Source organism: Eurytemora carolleeae, unplaced genomic scaffold (assembly GCF_000591075.1).
Source record: "Eurytemora carolleeae unplaced genomic scaffold, Eaff_2.0 scaffold289, whole genome shotgun sequence".
Classification (NCBI taxonomy): domain Eukaryota; kingdom Metazoa; phylum Arthropoda; class Copepoda; order Calanoida; family Temoridae; genus Eurytemora; species Eurytemora carolleeae.
Window position 1 is genome coordinate 26,398 of NW_019396372.1, and position 7,953 is coordinate 34,350.

Consider the following 7,953-nt stretch of genomic DNA (forward strand, 5'->3'; position numbering starts at 1 on the left):
AAATAAATGCATTAATTTTTTAGACCGGGTCAACTTTGAAGTGTCTCAAGCCCCTTGGCCTACCCCTTCTATAGGAGAGATCCAGAGAACTAAAGAAATAATGGAATAATTTGCTAGACCAGTGTCCGAATTTAATGAATTTAAGCCACGTCTCAAATCCCCCAAAAAACCGGTTTTAATTGACCGCCGGCTTAAATCTTGAAAAATTTAATACAAAGGAATTGAGTTATTGTAACAAATTCTGATTTTCTAATACATTGTGAACCATATCACTCAAATTTCCCCTGTTGTAAGGTCGTCTCCGACAAACTGTATCTCCGTTGAACCCTCCGTCCACCCACCAAACCAAACATTGCCAAGGATTTTGCATAAACATAAACAATAACCTCATGGAGCTAATAAAACTTTAAGTGCATTAAAAGAACCCATTTAAACATAATTTTCAGTGAATCATTTGCAATCAAACAGTGAACTTATTTAACCAGACGAATATTTATTTTCAGAAGAATTAAATTGCTTTAGACTTCAGTTCAAACAACTTTTCGGCCTAACACAGTTTTCTAGATTGTAAGTTCCATATACCTAATTCACAACAGTACCTTTTAAACCTTTTATTTATCAGTTCACAACAGTGCCTTTAAACACTTTATTTATCGATTCACAACAGCAATAAAATATGATCCCCAAATCCTGCTAAACCTACTAAACCTAAAATCTCCAATCCTGCTAAACCTACAAAACCTAGAATTCCAATACTCATTTATTGATAAAAACCTTCAACTGTTTAATCTTTATTCACAATTATTATTTATATGCATGTACGCCAATAACAATTTGTATTTTGTAGGAAACCTCGTTACTGAAATATACATTTTCAAGAAGTTCTCATCTATCTGTGTATGGTTGGAAAGAGTGTTTCCATCACGAATTCGCCTTATTTCCCTATTTCGAGTGTTATTCCTTTTGTTCGGCTCACATACATATATTTTTCCCACCTGATGGTGTAAACCTTTGATATTTCAAACTTTAAACCGCGGCTCAAATTCTTTAAATTCGGAACCGGTTCTTAAATTTCATATTAGTAGCTTTAAACTTTGTTCTCTTATATATTTACATCTTGTTTCTAATCTTAGTTTAAAAGGAGTAACAGGTAAAATTCTGACAAAATATCAATCTAATTACGACTTTTATAACACCATGTTTTCAACGATTTTGTCACGGAATTTTCAATATGCGTATTGTCGTTTTTTTTCGTTAGAATTTACTTAGATGTTGATGCATCATAACTTGTTTGAATATCAGAACAGAAAATATTTTGATATTTTGATACTTTGACACTTTACCATTCATTAATATCGAATCAATGTTTAATCGTCTCTAAATTCGCTAAGTTTTTAGACACCAAACAGAAGAATGATTCACAGAATAGCAAACGTTATATTAACCCGCCGCTCTTATATCTTAATCCTTTTTCAATGAATTTAAATTAAATTAAAAAAGAAACATGTTTTAAAAGATCTAACAGTGGTTTCACTAGGTCTGCATAAAAAGAATACTCCTGAGCAAGCCAAGAAACTTACAATGTAATAATATAGAATGGGAAGGAAACCTTTCCTTCAACCTCAGTTAGAATATATTAAAGGGACTGGAAACCCTTCCTTCAACCTCAGTTAGAATAAATTAAAGGGACTGGAAACCCTTCCTTCAACCTCAGTTAGAATATATTAAAGGGACTGGAAACCCTTCCTTCAACCTCAGTTAGAATATATTAAAGGGACTGGAAACCCTTCCTTCAACCTCAGTTAGAATAAATTAAAGGGACTGGAAACCCTTCCTTCAACCTCAGTTAGAATAAATTAAAGGAACTAGAAACCCTTCCTTCAACCTCAGTTAGAATAAATTAAAGGGACTGGAAACCCTTCCTTCAACCTCAGTTAGAATATATTAAAGAGACTGGAAACCCTTCCTTCAACCTCAGTTAGAATATATTAAAGGGACTAGAAACCCTTGTTGTACCATTGTGAATCGTGAATGCCTCTGTGAAAATTAGAACAAAAGTCCCTTTAATCCAATCATCCTGCTTCAGGTACATTTAATATCAGTCATCAGGTTCCTTCTCTACACATTTTTCTATAATTACAGGAGCAAGGTTCCAGGATAATTCAGGGGATCAACCCAACCGTTCAGAGATACTCGGATACAGTGGGAGATTTGCAATCCATCCAGCACAATGATCTTGGGTATCATGATATCTTTATATATTTTTCAAAGCATATTCTTTGAAATGTGCTTTTCTAGCTATATTTATACTTTCAAAAGAAATATTTCATTATTTAAAAATAAACAAATAACTTTCTCCCGAAATCTTTTATTATTGAATTTCCAGACGAATTATTAAATCAAAACTTATTTTACGAATTCTTAAAAAGGTCAGTCAAAAAGTCAGAATGTGTAATGCCCGAAATTACTTTCAGAAATGCATTGTTAGGTTTTATTTGACACACGGATACACTTTGCATATATTGTACATTATACTTGTAAAGCTAAAGAACCAGCCGGAAAACGTGATTATCCCTTGGTTGGGGGAAAACTGTGCATTGTGAAATCTTGTGCGCTTGCTCTGCTTTGAAATGATCTTATAATGAGAGTGAAGTCCAGAAACTGCATCAAATTACATCATTAGCAACCCATTGTCTTCTGATAAATTACGTCCACTCCACTCAATGAACCCTAAAGATAAATCTAAGACGCTTACCTTGCCTCTCAACCGTTTTCTATCCCAACCTTCGATCTTTAAACTTTAAAGAAGAAAGGAACCCAACACGTATCCTTGGAGAACCTTAAGATAGTGACCCTGCATAGAGTCGTGAAGAATCTTTTTTTTAGAGAACCTCTGAGAAACTAAGGAAATTGGAACCCTACCTGTACTCTTGGAGAATCCCATGATAAAAGATCCCTGCAATCATCTCTATAGAGAACCAAAGGATAAGAGAACCTACATTTATCCTTGGAGACCCAAAGCAAAGGAAGTCCTACATGTACCCCGTGAGAACCAAATGATATTTGAACCTAGAACCACAGAAAAAGAACCCTAAAGAACTTTAAGAAAAGGAAATCCTACATATATTCTTGAAGAACCAAGGAGAAAGGAACCCTACTTGTATCCCTGGAGAACCAAGGAGAAGAGAACACTGCATGTATCCCTGGAGAAACAAGGAGAAGGGAGCCCTACATGTATACCTGGAGAACCAAGAAGAAAGGAACCCTACATGTATCCCTGGAGAACCAAGAAGAAGGGAACCCTTCATGTATCCCTGGAGAACCAAGAAGAAGGGAACCATACATGTATCCCTGGAAACCAAGAAGAAGGGAACCCTGCATGTTTCCCTGGAGAAACAAGGAGAAGGGAACCCTTCATGCATTCCTGGAAACCAAAGAGAAGGGAACCCTGCATGTATCCCTGGAGAAACAAGGAGAAGGGACCCCTACATGCATCCCTGGAGAACCAAGGAGAAAGAAACCATAAATGTGTTCCTGAAGAGCCAAGGAGAAGGGAACCCTGCATGTATCCCTGAAGAACCAAGGAGAAGGGAACCCTACATGTATTCCGAGAACCAAGGAGAAGGGAACCCTACATGTATTCTGAAAACCAAGGAGAAGGGAACCCTACATGTATTCTGAGAACCAAGGAGAAGGGAACCCTACATGTATTCCGAGAACCAAGGAGAAGGGAACCCTACATGTATTCCGAGAACCAAGGAGAAGGGAACCCTACATGTATAACCAAGGAGAAGGGAACCCTACATGTATTCTGAGAACCAAGGAGAAGGGAACCCTACATGTATTCCGAGAGCCAAGGAGAAGGGAACCTTACATGTATTCTGAGAACCAAGGAGAAGAGAACCGCACATGTATCCTTGGAGATCAAAGGAAAAGGGAATCCTACATGTATTCCGAGAACCAAGGAGAAGGGAACCCTACATGTATTCTGAGAACCAAGGAGAAGAGAACCGCACATGTATCCTTGGAGATCAAAGGAAAAGGGAACCCTACATGTTTCTCTGGAGAAACAAGGATAAGGAAAACCTACATATATCCAAGGAGAACTAAAGGGGATGAGAACCCTCTATGTATCTCTGGAGAATAAAAGAGCAGGGAACCTAGGACGTAAGCATTAGGGAACTCCGGGAGAATCTAAGAACTAAGGAACTGTAAAAATAACTTTAGAATTAGGAAAGCACTAGTAGATAACCATAAAAGAAGGGAAACAAGTAGAAGTATAGAAGCCCAACTGTAGCCTGAAAGTATCTGAGACGTATATAGCCCTACGTCTCATAAGTTGAGCTCCTTACCCTGTTATATATCAATTAAAGATTACGCAGATAGGATAAGAATAAGTAATTCCTCGTTTTACATGGTTAAATCAGTCTGCCGGCATTGGTCAACCTTGTGAGGTAAATAAGTTAAAAGGTATAATGTGTAGAAGTTATCGGAACCTAAAAACAAAGACCTACTTAATTGTTAGAACTATATAATCTCTGTTATACATGCATTGAAGCCTCGTATGGATGTAATATCATCCTTGCCAGGTTTCATTTAAAGGGGAAAAAAATCTAAATTTTTTTTGATAAATCTTTAAACCGTAGACTTGTGTAAGGGCTTGCATCTTTAAAATTTCAATCTAAAAATTTTAAACAAATTATAAACCATAAATGCATGAGAACGCATTTATGTATGCTTTCAATGAGAACGGTAAAAATGGTGCAGAGTCTTCTATTATTTACTTCTAATATTAATAAAACAATTAAACAATCTCATAACGTGGAGAATGCAGTTATTATTATAGAATATATATATATATAAATATATAATATATTTTAGGGTCTGGCGTGTTTAGATATTAATCTAGGAGAGCCCCGGAGCGATCTGCCGAAGATTGTTCCCATGGATCCAGGAGTAGCAAGAGTAGTTGGAGAACTAGGGTGTTCCTCAGGGATGTATATTGTATATTCAGTCCAAGATATATATTCTTTAACCCTCCAGCAAAACCTTCTCAAGGAAACCAGTTTTTCCCCGGCCTGGGATATATTCGTAAATGAATGCATTTATAAGGACCTACCGCTATCGGCTGCATTTCTTGCAAATAGTATTTTTCCAGCTACGTGTGGATATTTGAATTAATCGGAATTACTAAGTGTTTTAAAAACGGGTATTTTATCCTCACAAAAGAGAACTTCGATCCGGATAGGGTCAGGGGGGGGGGGTAGATATTTCAAATATCCTGGCCGGGAGTCCCAGTAATAAAGACAGTTAATACTTTGCTTTGAGACGAAATAGAAAGAAAAATATTTTTGTTTTTATTTAAACACCCTGTAAATTCTAAAACATGGTGGGTTTGACTCGAGTATGACAGCCTAATTAAGGTTCCGTCTCTGATACAAGACAAAAATGTTGGCAACGTCAGATGGTACTTCTTAGCAAAACTGATCACAAGATGTATAGATGGATAGGACAGAAAGGATAGAAGGATAGGAAGAATAGAAGAATAGGATGGACAGGAAGAATAGGAAGAAAGGCCAGAAAGGATAGGAAGGATAGGAAGGATATGAAGAATAGGAAGGATAGGAAGAATTGGAAGGATAGGAAGGATAGGAAGAATAGGAAGAATAGGAAGAATAGAAAGAATAGGAAGAATAGGATAGGAAGGATAGAAAGGATAGGAAGGATAGGAAGGATAGGAAGGATAGGAAGGATAGGAAGGATAGAAAGGATAGAAAGGATAGAAAAGGAAATTTAGGATAGGAAGGATAGAAAGGATAGGAAGGATAGGAAGGATAGAAAGGATAGGAAGGATAGAAAGGATAGGAAGAATAAAAAGGATAGGAAGGATAGGAAGGATAGAAAAGGAAAGGTGGCATAGGAAGAACAGGAAGGATAGGAAGTATAGAAAGGATAGGAAGGATAGGAAGGAAAGGAAGGATAGGAAGGATAAAGAGGATAGAAATTATATTAATTTTCCCATTATAGATAAAATAACGAACTAATGTCATGAATTGTTGCTGGTCCTGTTAAATAAAAGGACCGCTAAAATTCTATCACAGTCCTTTTTCTTTCCAATTAAAAAAATGTAACTCTTTTCTCTCCTTTGATTTGTAAAGATATATTTGCCATATGGTCTGAATGGAAAACTACAAGGAGTAAACCCCAGGATCTTAGACTGCAGTTTAACCGTTTATACTTGAACATTGAACCCTAATAACATTTTTACATAAACATTTTATAAAAAAACGCTGAAATTGAGTCGTAGTGCGGAATTTTCCCATTTTAAAGAACATTTGATTCAGTGTCACGGAAAAATACTTAAAACTTGACAAATGCGTAAAAAAAAACTTGATTTTTTTTATTATTCGGTAATACTTGGCTTCTTGAATTAATGTAAATAGATGGCATAATCTTAAACTTTGCAACCAAAAAATGCGCTATTATTAAAAATGACAAAAATGTGTCAACTTACGACGCCATGCAACCACTAGGGTGAGTAAAACATATACTTTTTTTAAGAGTTGGGGAGATAAACTTCGCTGTAAATGGTTGCCTTATCAATTTTTTTATTGAAAATAAAAGCTACTATTTCTACAGAGTACATTCACTTTTACAACTTTAAAAACACAAAAACTTCATGATTATGCTTTCAATAAAACATTCCAGAAAAACGTGAATTTAAAAAATAATCTTATTTTTAACGTTGTAACTAGAGTAATATTATTTTATTTATCTATGCAAAGGATAAATTCGAGGGACCTTTAATATAAAATAATTGCTGCACCCTACTACAGCTGAACAATACCGACAAAATAATTCTCACAAATGTCGTGTCCGACATTAAACTTCTGTGTATTCCTTCAATTACAGTTTAAATTCATGGCATTGTCTTAAACATTCTGCATTCTTTAACAGTTTACCTTCGTAGCTTATTTTCTATAATTTTATAGCATACAGCATACTTTAATATTGCATAAAGTAGATTTTTCTTTTCTGTCGTCTTTGAAAATTTTCGAGATACCCCCGGTCAACGCCGGACACTTCTGATGACGCATTTATTCCAAAACATTTGAAGATTCAGGACTTACTTCTTATATTGATCAATCTTTTTTAATATTTGACCATCTGTACATATTAAATATGATGGTTCTTCTCATTTTTTTAATTCCTCTGTTCAATGCACATAAATATGTAGCGTGGCTGTTTCATAAAAAAAATTAATACTATATTACTAGGCTTTCAGGGCGCTTTGCGTCCATCTTGTAATTCAATTTTTAATTATGACTCTATTTGTGAGCATCTGCTCCTTGTTCAATATAAAACAATAACAAAAAGTTCGCGGATTTAATAATATTTTTCGTGGTTTTTCAAAATTTGACAAAAAATCGATTTTTTTGGAGACAAATTTTTGTAATTTTGAGGATCCATACCCTTCTCTATGAGAATGTTTGGCCCAATTGGAACCAAAGTATACATACATATATATATATATATATATAAAATGAGATTAAATGATCTAATAGAACGTTTTATTTTGATTGGAAATTTTATTAATTTGATTTTTGTAGAAATCCGCGATATTTGTAATGTACTGCAATATTTGTAATGTACTGCAATATATATCATAATACTTTCTATTTATCTGTATAAAAATAAAAGATCAGACTCTATTCAACTATGACGAGGAATCTAATCTATTTTTGTTTTCAGGAGCCAAGACGGCGATCTCGCTGGCATATGAGAGGGGTTATTGTACACAAATAATTAAATATTTTATGAATGACTTAAGCCCGTAAAAAAATAGTTTCTTGCAACTTATGTTTTAAACTTACAACAAATATTGTTTCGTTAAAGATTCAGGCACATTTTTGGATTTTATTTAATGAGAATACCTTTGTTCAGTCCTAATCT

The 7,953-nt window shown here is 34.9% G+C and overlaps 1 long non-coding RNA gene across 2 annotated transcripts; it reads left to right on the forward strand.

The window, feature by feature from the left end:
* Positions 1 to 231: 231 nt before the first annotated feature.
* Positions 232 to 2,356, forward strand: LOC111701922 (uncharacterized). Of its 2 annotated transcripts, XR_002765306.1 has the most exons (3): positions 232 to 567; positions 848 to 2,086; positions 2,143 to 2,356. It is a non-coding gene; the product is annotated as an uncharacterized LOC111701922 (long non-coding RNA). The 2 variants fall into 2 exon arrangements; XR_002765305.1 differs by lacking the exon at positions 232 to 567 and having other exon boundaries at positions 807 to 2,086.
* The last annotated feature ends 5,597 nt before the right edge of the window (positions 2,357 to 7,953 follow it).